The sequence below is a fragment of the Triticum aestivum genome, chromosome 7A, assembly GCF_018294505.1.
Source record: "Triticum aestivum cultivar Chinese Spring chromosome 7A, IWGSC CS RefSeq v2.1, whole genome shotgun sequence".
NCBI classification, from domain to species: Eukaryota; Viridiplantae; Streptophyta; class Magnoliopsida; order Poales; family Poaceae; genus Triticum; species Triticum aestivum.
This window is the reverse complement of record NC_057812.1, coordinates 27233906-27249482: the sequence shown is the minus strand read 5'-3', so window position 1 is coordinate 27249482 and position 15577 is coordinate 27233906. Positions and strand designations below refer to the sequence as shown.

The window sequence follows — 15577 nt, the reverse complement described above, 5'->3', positions numbered from 1 at the left end:
TGGCCTCTGTCAACGAGAAATGCCCTTGTCTGCTGGTTCAACCTCGCCTCTGCCACGAGTGCGCGACCGCCGTCCACAAGTGCACGGCCAACTGCACCGGCGACAGCTGTGACTGCGGCGGCGCCGAATGCGATGCCACTTGTGCCTTATATGTTAAATGTATAGAGTGCCCGGAAAACCAAAGTAAGATGTGCCGGATCACCTGCACGGGCGGGTGCAACGGGCCGTAGCTTCTTCCGGTCGGCCATGCATGGTCAGATGTGTGTCCTTGTATGAACTACCATGGAATGCTTAATGCTTAGCAATGGACTGCTCACTAAGTATTTAAGTTTGAATAAGTTCGCAGTTGAAATACTAACAATTCTTGACTTAATGAAAACACGCTACTGCAAAAAATGATACTGTAACTAGTGGCGTGTGCAAAAAAGCCTATCACTGATAACCACATGTACTAATGACGCGCTCTTTGTCTCACACGCCACTAGTAGCAATTTCGAAAATTGAAAAAACATATGCACGTCTCATTTTTACAGAAAATGATCTTTTACACAAATGTCTTTCACAGAAAAATGATGGCAGCACATGAATACGAAAAAAAAAATCATCGCTGGCTGCTCTCGTCGACTCGTCGTCAACACCACCCGGCTGGCGGTGGTGTACCGTTTGATGGAGTCATTGCTGGCCTTGGCGTAGTCATTCGAGGAGGGGAGCCGCGTGCTCTCGATTCTGAACGGTGACATTGCTGACCAGAGTCACATGGATTTCCAAACACTGCCAGATCCCGCACCGCCTCGCGTGGATCCCATGACATGCATCGGGAACGGGAAGTTGGAAAGGGTAGGGGGTGAAGCCATGTCATGTGTCCGGGCAGGAGTGGGTGCGACGCCAACGACCCTAGATCCCTCCTCCAACGCGTGTGCTCGATCACATCCACAACCACCCTCCGTATGGTCGAGCTCCATAGCTCCTCCCACGTGCGCGACCAAGCTCATGCTATGTGTCGTCGCCAGTTCTTGTTGCACGTGCCACCGCAGGGAATTGGGGGAAGGTTTCGGTGAGTGGGGAAAGGAGAAGGAATAGAGATTGGTGTGGCCCTAGATAGTGTAACCTGCCCGCAGCGGCAATTTGCAAGGGTGTAGGCGACTGGACCAATGGCAACGTGCAGGAGTAAAAAAAAGGAAGGGGGCCAGTGATTGGAGCCGGGAGAAAGGAAAAGAGGAACAAAGACCAGCATGTGGATGGGTGTTTTCTTGCCATCTCACCAATTCGTGTGTCGACCTATATAGGCATCATACAATAATCCGAGGGGAGAATTTCCATCGCGTCCAACCATGTGATTTTGTTTTTTGTTGTTTCTATGGCAACTATTTCATGCATCAAATGCTATGGGAAACTTCCTTCCTTTTTTCCTTTCGTGCTGCCAAACACGGCCTTCTATTACAAATTCATGTGTTCTTGGCAACTAAAGGATCCATGTATTTTTAGAATCCTACGTGCCAAGGAGACTCCAAGTGGATTACCAAATTCATGCATTATTTCTTTGAAACTTATACCAAATGAACTCTTCCTCCGCTTTCATTCTGCTCCATTCCTTTGAAGGAAACATACGCACAATGTCGACATAGGAAAATTTCTACTATAGGATTTCCCCCACTTCTCCTTAAATATATTTTCCGCGCAAAGTTGTCTTCAAAAGTAAGGTTTCAAAATTAAGGTTTGAGAGACAATGGAGTAATCAATTAAGTAGGTGTTCTTCTCCATGGAGATCCAAGCCACACAGAAAGTCCGTGAGATGATGAACCGTGCCCGGTCAAGATAAGTAGCACTGCTATATCAGCATGTCAACTTTGTAACATGCACGGCGCAGATCTCCAAATACAAATACGCACACATCAATCTCTGTGTATATGTCAACTTGTAACAGATCTCAACACGCCTTGATTCACTTTACATGTAGTCCTAGTAGTACATGATAGATAGCTATAAGTTAGTAGTAAGTATGATTTCGGGCTGTGCCTATAAATGGCCCTGCCTTGTCCTATTTCATACGCACCTCAGTGTAAGTCGATCTTCTCATTTCTATCCCTCTTATTTTCCAATCAATGGCTTCAGCAGCTGGTTCAGCTGGCCTCGCTCTCAAGGTGGCCGCCGTCGCTGCCGTCCTCGCCATGCTGCTCCTACCTTCATGCGGCCGCTGTCCGTCGCTGGGGCCGGCACCACCGCCGCCAGCGCAGGCGCCACCACCGCTCGCGCCGACACCGCCGGCGCCGGCGCCGTGGAACCCACCATGCTCTCAGTCCCGGCGCCAGCAATGCTACTCGGATACGTATCCGGCATGCTATTCGGCGTGCACAACCTCCAACCCATGCACCGAATGCGAATTGCTTGGTGCTCTCTGCAGCAACTGCAGGATCGCCGCGAAAGACAAGTGCACGGCCGACTGCACCGGCGGCGGCTGTGACTGCGCCGCCGCCGCCGCCGCCAGTGCGTGCCGCACCGACTGCGGAGTGAATTATGGGCGCTGCCACAGCTGCACGACCGCCGAGACCGACAAGTGCAACGCCAACTGCACCAGCGGCGGCAGCTGTGACTGCCACGGCGCCGCCAAGAGTGCATGCCGCAACGATTGTGCCGCCGAAACATGTTACTCGTGCGCGCGCGCGCAACTGAAGAATTGCGACACCGTTTGCTCGGCCGAGTGCAACAAGTGTTTTGCGCCCTAGATAGGTTGTGTTGTGCTGGCTGGCCGAGGCTATATGCATGTACTGCATGGTCAACTGTGTATGCTTGTGTAAGCACAATAATGCTAGACCTATTAAGAATCTAGTACAAAGGATTACTTAACCTTTCAAACTAATTCTCTCTTCCCTCCGAATTTAACTACGGTGGGCCTCCTCATCCCCCTATTACTAGTCACAATCCTTCACATGGGTTTGTATGTAAAATTTTAAGTAAATCTTTGTAGATGTAGCATTACTCGTGTATGCATGTATGAGATGCTTTAATACCTTTACTAGTACTAGTAATACACATTTTGAATCTTCAATAAATTTGCAGTTGAAGTAATTCGTCGTGGCTTCCTTTGGGCGGGCTCTTGACTGCACGAGAGGGGGGGGGGGGGGGGGGGGGGTCTGGTGGCCTGAAAAAATGTACAACCCCCCACACCCCCGCGGCTTAGGCTGGTCATAGTGAAGTAGTAACATATGTGGGGTATAATGCAAGCCTTCATTTATTTACATATAGACTCATTTTGTCTTGGGTTGCGTTATGTTATGGTAATATACTATGTTACCATAAACATCTCTCTTCTCATTAAATACTTTTCACATAAGTAAAATTGCCTTGGGGTGTATTATATTACTAACTAAGCTACTCCACTATGACCAGCCTTAGGGGCCGAGGCTGCATTATCTGACAGCCATCGACGACACCCTTCGCATCTACTGTATGTGGCTGGCAAAAACATCCGATCACCTTCCTTGTCTGAGATCGATTTGTCGATCTCTCACAACGCTACGACTATCTTCAGAGCTTCTTCCCTCGCGATCATGGATGAGGCCTCGGCCATCTTATGGCAGGGCCAATGGTTAAATAGCGCGAGTATCCCTGTGCTAACATCAGATCTCATGGTTGCCGTCCGCCCCTAAGTGCTCACCAAGCGCATTGTAAAGGACGGTTTGACGAACACCTCTTGGGTCTACATCTTCGTGGCTGCATTTCTGTCGCCAACGTTATACAATTTCTCGACCTTTGGCCCATGATCACGGTTGTTCCCTGCCTCCTGGTAGAGAGTCCAGGTCCTGGAAGTTGACTGCCTCAGCCATGTACCCACCAAGTCGACGTACGAGGCCACCTTTGTTGGGTGACTGTGGCTGGGATCACCTGGTCTGTAAACCGTGGGAGCCAATGAAATTTAACTTGTTTGCTTGGCTAGTTCTCTACGACATATGCTGCTCCTCAGATTGTTTGGCTAAACGCAACCTGGCGCACCAACCCCATTGCCCCCTTTGCACTGACTGCCAATAGCACCGGTGGAGGCAGTGACTGTGGTGGCGCCGCCTATGCATGCACCATCACTTGTTCCTTACATGCTGAATGTTGGTGGTGCGCGGAAAGGCAAGCGAAGAGTTGTCGGATCACCTGCACAGAGCAATGAAGTGTAGCTCGACGCATAAGCTGACCTTTTTATATCGTAAAGTTAATGAATTGTTACCATGAGTTTTACATATGAATGTTTTGTAAATAACATAGGGTTGATAAGAGAAATCCCCATTGTCATGAAACTTTATAGTGATCATTAAGTAAAATAGAATATTGCAATAAGTATGATAACATGATGTAGATAGTATATCATCTTCACCATGTGTTAAAAGGACAACTACTCAATTACCTTTTTATCCTTAGTGGCGACAACACAATACAATGTATTTTCCACTTTCTATCACTGTAGTATATTACTTTTAAGATTGAACCGAACTAACATATACAACTCCCTCTTAGATCATTCATCTATACATGGCCAATGTAAGACTAATAGATTGGAGAGCATATATGTCTATAAATTATGCAACAAAGAACTCATAAGAATCCAACGAAGAATCATATATAAATCTGATCATAAGGCGATAATTCATCACACCGCAACAAACACCAATGAAAATTAGATCAGATGGATCACAATCATGTAGGGCAGCTCATGTAATCATTGTACTAAAGAACAAGGGAGAGATTGCCATCTAGTTACTGCCATAGATCCATAGTCCAAAGATAACTAGTCACGTTTGATCATGGTGGTAGCAAGATTGATGTAGATGACTACAGTGATAAATTACCCCTCTGGCAGAGTACCGAAAAGGCCTTCAGATTTGATCGCGGCGAAACAGAAGTGTGCAGCGACAGAAAAAATCATTGATAATTATTTTCAGGATTTCCGAAGCAATAGAAATCCATGGGCACCAAGAGGCGGTGGAAAGTATGTGTATGGGCCCCATGTGGCCACCCCATGGATGTGTGGTGGCTGTGGGCCACCCCCTCCACAACTGGGGTAGGTCACTTCGGAAGCTCCCCGGTGCAAAACTTTTTGTGTCTTCTTTCTCGGTTTTTTAGCTCTGTAAAAATTATTTTCTTGAAAGTCCAAAAACAAGCAGAAAACAACTTGACACTGGGCACTTGATTAATTGGCTAGTTAGGAAAATAAAAAAAATTGGTGCCAAAGCTATACAAAAAAAAATATAACAGTAATATTAAAAATAAAAAATATAGATAGGTCTAGCACGTATCAGCTCTATGAGGACATTTATTATTCCGTGCGTAGGGATAGCGACCATGCGCATACCCCCTGCAGCGCTCGTCGCCTGGCCCACTATTGTGGCTCCAGTTTTCCTTATTTTTGGTTTCTTCTTCCAATTCTTTCTGCATTTTCCCCTTGATTTTTTGTTGTCTTTTCCCCATTTATTTATTTTCAGGTTTGATGTGTTAGTTTTTACTTTATATTCATGAATATCTTATTAATTCACGAATAGTTTTAAAATTTTAGAATATTTTCGAATTCTGGAATATTATCGAATTTATGTATATTTTCAGAATTTATTTTACATTTTGTAATGTTTGAATATTTTTAAATTAGCAAAACAGCCATTTGCCCGTGTTTGAAAATTTTGGAACATTTTAAAATTCATGAATATATTTTTTATAATTTGTAAATTAGTTTTAATTTCAATTTTTAATTCATATTTTGTTAACATTTGTGTAAAAATTTAAATTGCTGAACATTGAACATTCTTTAAATTCATGATTTTTTAAATCAGTGAATATTTTCTAAAAAAAACAATTTTTAAGTTTCGGGCATTTTGAAGGCCCAAAATTTTTTCTAAATGCGTGATGTTTTTTTTGTATACATCATAAGAAATTTCTAAATACATGGTGAACATTTTTTCATAGACAATGGGCATTTTTCAAATAAGTGATGAATTTCAATCTGAGTGAATGTTTTGAAAATATGTGATGATTTTTCTTTCGGATACGTGATATTATTTTTTAAAATATGAATGAACTTTCTTTAACACCTGGTGATCATTTTTTTATTTATATGTGATGAATATTTTATAAGAAAAGTGTTTTTTTTCGTTGTCTACAAAAACATACCAATCCAGTGCACATTGATTTTCGATACAACTACACTGAGAAAATATATTAGGATGACTCCATTCGACTTTTCCAGCGCAGACAGATGTTAGTGGTACACACCCACTGTGGAACAGATCTTAGACCTTTAATCTGTTTATCCATCATTCTGTTCATCAAGCTCTGGCTGTATCAGCCGGGGGGGAAAAAGGCACAGACAGTAGTCACGAAAGCATGTGCAGGCCCTTGGCTTCCTCACTAGAGAAGCGCTGACAAAAATCGCTTTTCGTCTCCACTGAATTATCCATATCTGCTGAATCATCATGATCTGGCCTTGCTTGTGGCTTTGCAGTTTGTATTCCACCGTTTTTCGTCTGGTTGGCGGTTGTCCGCTCGTTTTGCTTACGCTGTTCTCCAATCTCCACTGCAACGGTTTTGGATTCTTCACCGAGCGGACGCATTTTTTCTTCTTCTTCTGAATTTTAATCGCAAATGGAGCTTTTGTCTCGTAGCCATTCCTGTCACCAAAGCCTGAATCATCAACGGGCGAGCATATATGTCCAAGTGGCGACACAACTACAGTTGTTATATCAGCAAAGATGTGAGTACCAAGTATAGTAACGACCACCCTTTTGGCTGCCAGCATATATTCGTGCATGCCATTTCCACGATCGATCGGCGTGAGATGGAGCGCCCTCTGCCATCCATCGTGCGGAACAGAACGTTGCACTTCATCATCCCTATATAAAGGTCTTTAGCAGACAGATAGTGTGTCAAAAGGAGCTGCATCACTTATTCGCTGCGCAGTTCTGTTTCAGGGAGGTAAAAATTTAACTACCACAGTCGACGCTTTGGCCGAGTGGTTAAGGCGTGTGCCTGCTAAGTACATGGGGTTTCCCCGCGAGAGTTCGAATCTCTCAGGCGTCGTGTCATTTTTGTTGTTTATTTTTTGCCACAGAAAATTACAACAGCAACATACCAAGGCCGGCAGCATCAATCATTTTCCAGGGACTGCTGCTATATGCTTTGTGAAATTCATTTTTATTTCTTGCTAACCAATAGTTCACTGCCTGATGTGGTCTTCTTCCATTATTCTTACCGGCAAACATGCATGTGCGTTGCAACGGAAAAAAAAAAACATCACACATAAACACCAAGCTCTGGCACCTTTGCCCTGGCGCCCGTGCACTGGACCCCACAATAATCTTGCACGGCTGCGGCACCATCTGCGACGTTGGCGGCGAGTCGAGGAAGCGCCGGAGCAGGCACGACACAGCTGCCACGAGCTCTTTGGTCACCTTTTCTAAAAAGTTCAACACAATAGCTAGAAATAAAATAAATTGCACTTGAAAACTTAGATGCAGGAGTAGAGATGATTTGAATTTTCAAGAATTATAACCCATCAACTCTATTGTTGTTCAAACTATTGGGACATTGCATTTGCATTACATGTAGAATGGTAACACGTACAAGCATGACCCGTATTTTGTTTGTACTATTCATTCAAATCACTAACAATCATCCATAAGCACTCGGTTTTTCTCCTCATTCCCATACAATAAGGACACATGTACACGTATGGCCTATGTCTTGCTGCTGCTATTAAAAATCACCGGCGACCAATTATAAACACCATTTTTTCTCCTTATTCTACAAATGAAGTGCGTGAGAGTTCGAATCTCTCAGGTGCCGTGTCGTTTTTGTTATTTATTTTTTGCCTCAGAAAATTACAACAGCAACGTACCCAGGCCGGCAGCATCAATCATTTTCCAGGGACTGCTATATGCTTTGTGAAATTCATTTTTATTTCTTGCTAACCAATCACTAGTAGAAAAAGGCACATATGTCTCGGTTCATAAGGGCCTTCTGTCCCGGTTTTGGAACCGGGACTAAAATGTCATTACTAATATCCTTGGCCTTTAGTCCCGATTCTTATACAAACTGGGACAGATGAGCCTTCACGTGGTCGCTGCGGCCAGCCCAGGCAGGGGGGCCTTTGGTCCCGGTTGGTGACACCAACTGGGACCAAAAGGCATCCACGCGTCAGCAGCTGAGGTTTTTTTTTGAAAGGGGCTAGTTTAGGGGTTTTGGGGGTTAATTTAGGTTGTTATTAGTTAGCTAATAAAGAGAAGTGCCCTCTCTTATATCTCCGTGCTTGGTTTACCAACGCTACTGCTATGCCTAAACATGACTTAGATTGGAGTGAAGGCAACACATGGTGCATGTCGAAAGTAATACTAACCCTAACTTTATCAAGTTTGGATTGTACTACTTTCGACATGCACCACATGCATGTTGCCTTCACTTCCATCCAATCCATGTTCATTTCACCCGCTGATATATAATAACTCTTCATGCTCGCATCATACATCATCATATATAATAACAAGTCTACTAATCATCATCATACAACTTCTACTCGTTATTAATAGCAAGTCATACGATCATCATCCTCATAGTTATCGAACCAACCCTACTTAATTGTTCTTAGCACATGATCATCAATATTAGGTATGACCTAAATACCCTCTTTAAGGTAAAATAACATAAAACAATATAGACCCTGACTCTCCATTATGGAGAATAGAGATCATCCTGTCTCCAATTCTTGCGCTTCGCTTCCTTTTGCTTCCAAGAAGCTCCTTATGACTGTCCATACATTTTTTACATCCTTTGATTTGCATGTCTCCATTCCTTTTAGGAATCTGGTATGGACAGTTGAGATTCATAGGATGACCTGGCTGTATGTTCAAAATATTAAGGCTACCTTTCTGATACATCAAATGAGGCACACAATTCTCTAGGGTTATCTGTTGAAAAACATAGTAATAACTTCATAGTTAGCAATGATGTACTAGTTTTAGAAGTATGCAAAAGATGCACGGATGTTGTAATAGTAAAAAATCTTACCAGGGTATCTCCATGGTAGTTACCGTAGTTCAACACGTGCACTAGTGGCACGTATTGACCATAATGTTGAGGAGTTTGATTGTAGATATTGTAATTCTCAATATCAGTACAAAATCCGACCAGATAATTTTCTCTTGATAAGTTAATTCGGAGCCATCGGTGTAGTGGGTTTTGTCTACCATCTCCCGCACATTCTTTGAAGAATGAAAATAAGTTGTCAATGGAAATAAGCTATCAACTATTTTGAAATAAACAATATAAATTAGCTAATAACTATGTTTGAGAAACTCACATAGCGGTAGAATTGGAGGCGTATCAACAAGGACCCAAATATCCATATTGTCTTGCTCGATTTTAGGATCACCAAGATGCATGGTGACAAGCATATCCTCATCAAAACCATACATCTTGCAAAGTGCTTCCCATTTTTTGCAACCAAAATGGGTTACGCTCTCAGAATTATACATCTTTACTTCAAAATCCACATCATGATGAGTCCTTAGGTGAATTTTCTTTGTTTTAAAACTTTCATGGTCTTCAAAACCCATCCTCTCCAAGACACAGCGTCTTGCATGGCATGGGATAAGCTACTCGAATTGTAAAAGATGAAAATTACACGTTGAAATAGTTGTAGTCATGTTTAATTACAAAAAAACACTTGTCGTCGTTGCGTACCGTTTCAACATCGAAGGTCTCCTCGAGCTTAATGCTGAAGCGCCGATCATCATCCAGGTGAGGCCTGTCGCACAGACCTCAATCGTCGTGGCACCAGCTGCACTCCCCCGGGAGACTTTCGTCGTCTGATGACGATATTTCCTACGTTCATAATTCAAAGATTAAACATATACAATTAAATATATGTACTGCAAAAACTAAATTAGATCATTATTATTCATCACGGGTTGACTATCAGTCTGTCGAGTCTTTTCTTGAAAACTCTCAGCTCACGTGGTGTATATATTCGACTCTCGGTGATGGTCGCTCCTCACTTCGTCCCTGAGTGCGTTACACCAAAATGTCTAGCACACGGGAACGAAGGAGAAGCGACCCCCACGACAATAGTCGTGATTCTTCGTTCTCTCATATATATATGGTGGAACTCTCCCTCACCGATTCCTCTCTGACATTTGCGACCGTCGGTGATGGTCGTTACTCCTTCTTCCCCTAGTGCATAACAAAGGTCTAGAACCCGGAGAAGAAGGAGAAACGACCCCCATGATAATAGTCAGGATTCTTCGTCCTCTCATATATATATGGTGGAACTCTCCCTCACTGATTCCTCTCTGACATTTGCGACCGTCGGTGTTGGTCGTTACTCCTTTTTCCGCTAGTGCATAACAAAGTTCTAGCACCCGGAGAAGAAGGAGAAACGACCCCCACGACAACAGCCGGGCTTCTTCATCCTCTCATATATGGTGGAGACTCGACGGACTTAAAGTCAACCCGAAATATCGTTTAATTATCTTTCTAAAAAAGGATTTGGCTGGTCTCACCTCGAGGTCGGAGGTGGTCGGTGACGGGGACGACAACAGGGATGATGGAGGGGGGCTCCTAGATTTCTGCGAAAACAAAAACCCTATAAGCTATCAACTAATCATATGCATACGTCTTGCATAGTGCTCTCCAATTTTAGCATTCAAAGTAGGAGTAGTTTTCCAATTTGAGCATTCAATAAGCAAAATCAAATCGCAAAATAAAGTAGTATTCAAATTAAGATGCATTCAATTATAAGCAAAACTACATCATCTCTTGCGTCCGTACATCGTCGAATATTATCACTAATACACATCAAATACTATCATACATATAACATCGCTAGTACAGCTAGAACCTTAGTGTCCGATGGGTATCGGCAGGGGCGGTGGACACTCAAAGAGAAGGAACCATCACAGAATCGCTCCAGTGAGATCCCTGAAGAACCTGCCAGGTATTGTCGAACCTGCCCTCCAACGCAACCATGTAGCGACGGACGTGCTAATCTTCCTCGCTGACACGGTGACGTACCACCTCCGCGGTGTCCGGAAGCCTCGGCACCGTCACTGGCCCACGCGACCGCCACTAAACAAGGATCAGGTCAACGACGGCCTGGTTCCTCACCAACCTACGCCCCCCGGAAGGTAGCACCTCACAAAACTAGCCCGGCGGAGCCCAGTTCTGAACATGGCCCCTCTGATCAAGCCGGCCTCCTCCGCCGAGTCGACGACGAGGATGCGGGATAGGCATCGTCGACGTCGATGTGGAAATAATTGCTTTAACTAAAGAAATAAACTAGTTCTATAAATTTTCTTGCTAAAAATAAACTACTTCTATAGTAAAATAAACTAGCAGAGTGACCCGCACATTTGCGCGGCTAGATATTACTCTTGCTTCTCTTGTTTTCAACAGTTATTTGACTCACTAAGTTGGCTTTGACATATCTTAAAAAAAGACAATAGTGTAGCCAATAATATGTCCTCAAATATAGGATTTAGACATGGATGGAAAACGTTGCATTAAGTATTTAATATTTTCAAAAAATATTTTGGCGTGTGAGATCTAAAAATAAATGGCATTGAGGTGCCCAACCTTTCATGTAAATTCATTTGGCGATGATGATTATTTCCAACATTCTTTTCTAATGTATTTTCCCTTGATGTCTATCTATTCTCAATTAATTTGTTTAAAATTTCCACCAAGAGTATACATTGATGACATGTACAAATTACATCTACTAAATCATTCTCTTAAAAGAATGCACTCCTCTAGTTGTTATCTATTCTATTCTCCATTGCCAGAAAAATTACGTTCCTTGTTCTCCTTCATCCGTGTATCCCTTGTATTTTCCATTATGGATGGAAATATATATACCAAAGATATAGTACCTTACTGTGATTTTCCTTATATTTTACTTTTGGCCACGTTTTCCCACATAGAGAACTAATGATTGGTGGAATATACTCAAATCATTTCCATCTTCTCTTCAAATTATCTCATCACTGACCCTATTACGTTTGTCACATTTTATTAGTGTAGTGTAATCCATCTAGATGCTATCTCGGTTATCCATCTAATATCTCTTTTTCAGCGACCATGTTGAGCGACCATATATTCATGAAAGTCTTAGGCATTCTTTGGCATTCATTGTTATCATAGCTACTCCCTCCATCCCATAATAAGTGACTCAACTTTGTACAAAACTGCAACATTGTTTTTTTAATATATAGTTTTAGAATATCTAAACTAAACATGCTGTGTTTCCTCCAGATTTCTACTTTGAGAGTCAAAACGTTGTCTTATCTCCCTGATGTAGGGCTCAGTCACACATATAATGATATGGGCATCGACCGAACATTATTTATTTCCATATATCATGCTTGCATATTTTGTGCCTGGTCCATATATATGCGTACACTCTTTGACTTTCTTTCAATGTACCACTCTGCTGCCACTTCCGACGGTAATCGCCGGTTTACTTATGCAACAATGCATCTCTGTCGTAATTTCTAGTACCTTCTGTAACAATGACCTCATGCAATAAGTTGGTACCTAGAAGAATCTCATGTGTGTTATTTATTAAGATCTGTTACATCTTCCAGATTCTGGCGCTCTAATAATGGAACATAAGATTACAATAATATTCTCCAATAACTTCAGTTATAAAGTTATAAGCTCGTTGTATTGTAGAACATAGTCTAGCACTTTTTTTTTAGTATATAGCACCAAGAAAATTTGATCCCATGAAAACTGAGATCGTCAATACTTTTGCCCTTTTTTGTTAGCCTGGGCTTTATGATATGCATGCTTGTGTTTTGGAGCATCACATGGTATATGGAAATAGTCTAAATCTCATCATTTGCATCTACGTCCATGTGCAGGTACTACTTGCACGTTGTCTCACGCTTATCTTTACAAGAAAAATAAAAATCCATCCTTGGCATGTACGTGCATGTCAGATTGATTAATTTGCTACAATCCTAGATAACATCAATTTTTTTTTGGAATCCTAGATAACATCATCGGACGTAGTATTCTGCATGGACACTTTTTTTTTGTGGGATGCACGGCTTCTTCCTTCTAGGTTGTTGTCGTACTTGATAATGGCAAACATATGTTTATGCCTTTTTGGTGCCGGTGATACGTTTATGTCTTTTATCACAAAAAAGTATGTCTATGTCTGATTGCCTCTCGAATAGACTATTGTTTGCAGAAAAGGCATGAGTTGGATGTAAGACGTGTCAAATAGGTCTTACGTGACGTGCCAATTTTTCGTTACGTGACTATATTTAGATGTAACATTACATCTTTTAAATCTCACCTGTTGGTATCAAAAAATGACGATCAATATAATTTAATCTATGTGGACGATTATGATGAGTTGCTTGACTCTTTTTTTAATAATATAATAATAATAGATTATAGTTACGGTCCCTAATATAACCGAGAAATATGATAATTCTGTCTATTTGAATAAATACGCCCACGTTGATGTATTTTTTTATTTTAATATATTTTAAGAATAATTTAGAAAAAGACATGCGCCTTTTTTCTAGGATCATGTAAAATTCTTCCTTGCAAAGATGTTTTTATCCCAAGTTTTTTTGTTAGTAGGCCCACGTTGAGGTATTAGTGGGGTGCTACTGCTTGTTACGGGTTCAACTACAGCGTGGCAGTTAAAAAAAAACAGTGTGGCATTGAGACGTACTTTAGTTAATGGGCTTTAGAAAATACGCAGAATAAAGAATAGCGTGGAAGCCGCTTCAATTTTGAACCGGATACGGACTGAAACGTTTTTTTAACGTGTCGCTGTACTTTCCTTCTTTTTGTTCGCTTGTTAGGTTTCCATCACACATACATGCTTTTTAGAAACATCTCGTCTCTTCTTTCCAACTTTTTATTCATGTTTCCAACTTCTTATCATGCACCTGTGTACGTGTCAGGTCCACATATTACTTTAGGCGTGTAACGTAATATCTTTAAATTTTAGCCGTAAAAATTACTGATCAACGGTTTATATTTTCTTAGCTTATGTGGAAGAATGTGGTGTCTTACTTGACTTCTGTTTTAATTAAATAATAATAGATAATAGACTAGTTTTATTAAATCAAGTAGTTCAACTACTAAGCACTTACTATGAATAGAATAAAGTAGTACTTACTAAAAATAAACTACTTCTATATATAGTAAACTAAAGTAGTTTTATTAAATCAACTAGTTCAACTACTAATTAATTAAGCACTTACTATAAATAAGTAGTTTTATTAAATCAACTAGTTCAACTACTAATTAAGCATTTACTATAAATAAACTAGTTTAACTAGTTCAACTACTAATTAACCACCTCCGCGGTGTCCAGAAGAAGAAAGAAAAGAGGAGAAGAAGAAATGATTAATAGAGGAGAAGAACGAAGAAAAAAAGAAGAAGAAAAAAGAGGAGAAGAAGAAGAAAATAGAATTTCTATTTTTAATTCTGAAATTCTATTTGTTTCTTCTTCTTCTTCTCTTTTTTCCACTTCTTCCTCTCCTCTTCTTCTCCTGCTTCTTTTTCTTCTTCTTCTTCTTCTTCTTCTTCCTTCTTTCCTTGTTCATCTTTTCTTCCTTTCCTTATTTTACTTTTTCCTCTACACTAAACTAAAATGCACTAAACTAAAATCGATACTAACAATCTAAATAAAAAAATTAATACATATATGAAAAAACGGGGGCTCACATCGGGGGCAGCCGGCGAGGGCGATGGCGGGGCTGCGGAGGGCGAGGCGACGGCGGCGGGGGGCGGAGGGCGACGACGACGGCGACGGGGGCGGAGGGCGACTATGGGGGCGGCGGAGGGCGACGGCGGGGGCGGAGGGCGTCGGCGGCGGTGGTGGAGGGCGACGGCGGCGGGGTGCGGAGGGCGACGACGGGGGTGGCTCGGCGGCGGCGGAGGGCGATGGTGACGGGGGGCGGCTCGGGGGCGGCGTAGGGCGCGGGGCAACTGACGATGAAATTTTCACAAGTCCAGCTTATATACCCAGAGCATTGGTTCCGGTTGGTGGCAACAACCGGGACCAATGCCCCCCTTTAGTACCAGTTGGTGCCACGAACCGGGACCAAAGGTTAGTTTTCGGCAGCCCAAAGGGCGGGAAGAGGCGACCTATGGTTCCGGTTGGTGGCACCAACCGGTACCAAAGGGGGGCATTCATACTGGTTGGTGCCACGAACCGGTTCCAATGCCCCCCTTTAGTCCCAGTTGGATGCACCAACCGGGACCAAAGGCCTTGTCCTGCCCGTGTCCAAATGTTCAGTCCCACCTCGCTAGCTGAGCGGGGCGCGCAGTGGTTTATAAGCCCCACTGCCGCACCCCTCTCGAGCTCCTCTCCATTGCAGGGTTTCAGGCCTAATTATCACTGGTATGCCTGATGGGCCTACTGGGCCTTCTGTGGGCCTGAATCCTGGCCCATGGATGGGTTTCTAGTCGTATTCAGGCTGTGGAGGCCCAGCAGGTGGCATATTTTTTATTTTCCCCTATTTTTTGTTTTCTTTTTTGCTTTATTTATTTTGTTTTATTTCTACTCACAACAAAAACTTAT

The 15577-nt window shown here is 42.4% G+C and overlaps 1 non-coding gene across 1 annotated transcript; it reads left to right on the top strand.

Annotated features, from left to right (window-relative positions):
• The first annotated feature begins 6968 nt into the window (after window positions 1-6968).
• Window positions 6969-7050, top strand: TRNAS-GCU (transfer RNA serine (anticodon GCU)). Its single transcript has one exon. It is a non-coding gene; the product is annotated as a tRNA-Ser (tRNA).
• Window positions 7051-15577: the final 8527 nt, after the last annotated feature.